Source organism: Tachyglossus aculeatus, chromosome 10 (genome assembly GCF_015852505.1).
Source record: "Tachyglossus aculeatus isolate mTacAcu1 chromosome 10, mTacAcu1.pri, whole genome shotgun sequence".
NCBI classification, from domain to species: Eukaryota; Metazoa; Chordata; class Mammalia; order Monotremata; family Tachyglossidae; genus Tachyglossus; species Tachyglossus aculeatus.
This window is the reverse complement of record NC_052075.1, coordinates 21689832-21694947: the sequence shown is the minus strand read 5'-3', so window position 1 is coordinate 21694947 and position 5116 is coordinate 21689832.

The following is a 5116-nucleotide window of genomic DNA, read 5'->3' as shown; positions in this document are numbered from 1 at the left end:
GCCATACAGGAAAAGTAGAGTGGAGAACTGAATTCACCATCCAGATGACTCAAGAGAAACCTGGGTTTGTTTGGTTTTTTAATGGTATTTGTTAAGCACTTACTATGTGTGAAGCACTGTTCTAAGTGCTGGAAGGATATAAGGTGATCAGATTGTCCCAGGTGGGGCTCACAGCTTTAATCCCCATTTTGCAGATGAGGTATCGGAGGCACCGAGAAGTTAAGTGACTTGCCCAAAGTCTCACAGCTGACAAGCGGTGGAGCCGGGATTAGAACCCATGACCTCTGCCTCCCAAGACCATTCTCCTTCCACTGAGCCACACTGCTTCTCAGCACGATTCCCCAAGTTTTGAACATGGTCATACTTTTCCAAATACATACTTTTCCACTACCCAATCAATCAATCCTATTTATTGAGCACTTACTATATGCAGAGCACTGTACTAAGCGCTTAGGAGAGTACAATATAACAGAGTTGAGAGACACATTCCCTGCCACCAGGAGCTTAGTCTAGAGGGAGAGACACACATTACTAAATGACAGGTACATATTGTGTTGTGGGGCTGAAGGTGGGATGACACAGGTTTAAAATCCTGGATTAAATTATTTCATTACTACTAGAATTTGTACTAATTGGGTCATCATGAAGAAGATTTGGGTTACTAAAACTGTGAGCCCCCTGTGGGTCAAACTGGATTAATTTACTGGATTAACAAACTGGATTACCCAGAGTTTAGAACAGTGGGTAGCACATAAGGCTTAACAAGTATGAAATTTACTACTATTATTATTATTTTGGTATTGTCTCAGCTGAGAGAAATCTACAGTTTTATAAAGGCAATGATGATTGTTAAAATAATTAATGAGTACTTAGGCTAAAAAAAAAACCCTCCTCTTGAGAGAAAGAGGAGTATGCTGATTAGGGGTGAAGGGAGCTATAAAAGAGAAGAACAGAAGGTAGAGGGCCATATTACCCAAACTGATTATTTTTACTGATCAATTTACTGAATAATCTCTTTACCACTTTGCTTTTTCTGACACAACTTCGGGATCCTAGCAGTTGAAAAGTTTCTTTAGTAAAAATACTAGTCCCATTTTCCTGGGAGTCCCACAAATCTAAGGTTTTTAGAATATAGGCCTTCCCTGTTTCTTTCAGGAAGCTTACTCCCTGAAAGACAAATGTAGAATCTCTGGGAGGGGGTCAGATCATTCTATACACTGTTAACAAAGCCCTGGGAAAGTTCTCCATTGAAGTATTGCTACTATAATCCTCTTAACATCTGCTCTTAATTCCCTTTCTCCCCTGTGTTCTAAAGAGGCCAGAGCATTCTTCATTCAATCGTATTTGTTGGGGGCTTAATGTATGTACAGCACTGTACTAAGCGTTTGGGAGGATACAATGAAACAATAAACAGACACACTCCTTGCCCACAATGAGCTTACAGTCTAGAGAGTCTTCCTAATTCCCATCCTCTGTAAGTATACTGATGACTGCAAAGATGTTTCTACCATGATTTAGATCTATTTTTAATAGTACAGTGCTCTGCACAAAGTAAGCACTCAATAAATACGATTGAAATGAAATAGGGTATTAAAAGCATTAGGATGCTAATATTACCATATTTGTGATGACTAATAATGGGAAAATTGAGATGATGATGATGAAAATGATGACAGTGATAAATAAAATGAGAAAAATAATCATCAGTGGTATTTATTGAGTGCTTACTGTGTGCAGAGCACTGTACTAAGCACTTGGAAGAAGACAATACAACAGAATTAGCAGACATGTTCCCTGCCCATAATGAGCTTGCAGTGTAATAATTGTGGTATTTGTTAAGTTAGGTAGATACAAGATAATCTAGCTCTACATGGGGCCTACATTTTAAGTAGGAGGGAGAACAGGTATTGAATCCCCATTTTGCAGATGAGGGAATTGAGGCACAGAAAAGTTAAATGACTTGCTCAAGGTCACACAGCAGATAAATGGTGGAGTTGAGATTAGAACCTAGGTGCTCTGACTCCCAGGCTGGTTCTCTTTCCACTAGGCCATGCTTCCCAACAATAAGAATAGCAACAAACTGTAAAAAGCCACTTAAAGGCCAGTGGTTGGACTGTGGAAAATGGTCCAGTTCTATGCTACCAAAGCAAAGTGGAAAAGTAAGGCAATTATCCACATGTTAAAAAAAAAACACATACAAAAAAACCCCATCTCACCTCATTTGTCTTAGTGAAAGCATTTCAAAACCTGAAGTTTCTGAATACAGCACCTCATCACTTTTTATTTTGCTAGTGAACATTCCAAGCAAGGTTACTGTAAACATAAAGGATATGAAATTTAATTCCCCCAAATTACAAATTGGCTTTGATTATGTGGTTTATCAGATAAAAGATTCTTTCTATTCTTAGCATAAACTGATATGCCAATAATTGAGGGCTGGTTTGTGTCTTTTAATTTAAATTAGCTGGAAAACCTGACCAAAGTCTCAATTGTTATATAGTTATATAGCAGAGATCAATAAGATTTTTTTTTTTCCAGAATAGCCAATGTATAATTCCCAGGACATGTCACGGGACATTATTAGATCACAGTGCTTGTGAGGCAATGTGATGATGTCATTATCATGACAGAGAAGCATCATGGCTCAGTGGAAAAGAGCACGGGCTTTGGAGTCAGAGGTCATGGGTTTAAATCCCGGCTCTGCCAATTGTCAGCTGTGTGACTTTGGGCAAGTCACTTAACTTCCCTGTGCCTCAGTTACTTCATCTATAAAATAGGGATTAAGACTGTGAGCGCCCCCGTGGGACAACCTGATCACTTTGTAACCTCCCCAGTGCTTAGAACAGTGCTTTGCATATAATAAGCACTTAATAAATGTCATTATTATTATTATTATTATTATTATTATGCCATGCAGCTGCTTATTGCCAAAGCTATTGCAATCAGTGGGCATGGGAAAAGAAAGGCGAGAAGGTGGGAAAGTAAAGGGAAGGGAAGAGAAGGGAAGAAGAGGATGAGTGAGGAAGGGAGGGAAAATTTAAAGTTAAAACTACTAAATTAACATTTCTGGAGGAAGCTTCCTCTTTCAATCATTTGCAGGCAGCCCTGTCTCTGGGAAGAAATGATTCCTCAGCAGAATATGGGCAAGCTGGTCAGCCATAATTAGAGTTCTATGTAGAGAAGCACGTTAACAGAGTCATACTGGTCTAGAGGTTCTTATTTAGGAATCTCTAGATGCCTTACAAACACTCAGTTATTAACCCATACCTCAGTCTAGTGATGCACTGGCAGGCTGAAAGTGTTTGCTGCATTTTCAGAAGGGAAAAGGAGACCTTGGGATTAAAAAAAATTGCCCATCCTTTTGACAAAAGCCTTCAGTGAGGCAAGAACAGAACCCAAGATTCTCGATTTCCATTCTGTAACTTAACAAAGTTCCCCCGACAGGTCTGGAGAATAGATAAGAGCAGAGAAGTGTGTATGAAATTGAAAGTGGGTCAGAGACAGATAAAAATGTGGAAGGAAAAAGAGGAAGGGAGACAGAGAATGGGAAACAAAAAGAGATTTGTCCTTTCATCCCTTTCCTTTCCTGATGGTTTCCTATCCATGTCTACTACCTTATCCCAACATCCTCCTCAAGCTAAAACACTCTCACCCTCCATCCCCACCTCAACTCTTTGGGCACAAAGGATTGTGGCAGAATCCATTTTGAGGCCAGGATTTTCTGGATTGTCTAACCTGACCCAATGCCTTGCATTTAATGAGCTGGCCCGTGATTTTCTGAGTCACCCCAGGATCTCTCCAAAAGCTCTTGGGATGGAGAAAATATACTGTTTTTTTTAAGCTGGGTAATTTTTTCTTGAGTTTCAATCGGCTGTTCTCCCTCCCCATTCCTTGCTGGGATCCCCCTTCTCTATCAATCAATCAATCAATCGTATTTATTGAGCGCTTACTGTGTGCAGAGCACTGTACTAAGCGCTTGGGAAGTACAAGTAGGCAACATATAGAGACGGTCCCTACCCAACAGTGGGCTCACACTATCCAACCTTGGCTTTACAAACTCCGTCCTCTCCTGGTTCTCCTATCTCTCCAGCTGTTCATTCTCAATCTCTTTTGTGGGCTCCTCCTCCCCCTCCCATCCCCTTACTGTAGGGTTTCCTCAAGGGCCAGTTCTTGGTCCCCTTCTGTTCTCTATCTACACTGACTCCCTTGGTGAACTCATTCGCTCCCACAGCTTTAACTATCAACTCTATGCTAATGACACCCATATCTACATCTCTGTCCCTGCTCTCTCTCCCTCCCTCCAGGCTCATATCTCCTCCTGCTTTCAGGACATCTCCATCTGGTTGTCTGCCCACCATCTAAAACTCAATATGTCCAAGACTGAGCTCCTTATCTTCCCTCCCAAACCCTAACCTCTCCCTGACTTTCCCATCACTGTAGATGGCACTAACATCCTTCCCGTCTCACAAGCCTGCAACACTGGTGTCATCCTCAACTCTGCTCTCTCATTCACCCCACACATCCAGTCTATCATCAAAACCTGCCAGTCTCATCTCCACAACATCACCAAAATCCGCCCTTTCCTCTCCATCCAAACCACTACCTTGCTGGTCCAATCTCTCATCCTATCCCAACTGGATTAATGCATCAGCCTCCTCTCTGATTGCCCATCTTTCTGTCTCTCCCTGCTTCAGTTTATACTTCACTCTGCTGCCCAAATTTTCTCTGTACAGAAATGCTATGGGCATGTCACTCCCCTTCTCAAAAATCTCCAGTGGTTGCCTGTCAACCTACGAATCAAGCAAAAACTCCTCACTCCCGGATTCAAGGTGCTCTATCACCTTGCCCCCTCCTACCTCACCTCACTTCTCTCCTTCTACAGTCAAGCCCACACCCCCTTCTCCTCTGCCACTAACCTCCTCACTGTGCCTCATTCTCACCTGTCCCGCCATCGACCCCTGGCCCACATCCTTCCCCTGGCCTGGAATGCCCTCCCTCCACACATTCACCAAACTAGCTCTCTTCCTCCCTTCAAAGCCCTACTGAGAGTTCACCTCCTCCAGGAGGCCTTTGCAGACTGAGCCCCCTTTTTCCTCTCCTCCTCCCCATCCCCCTC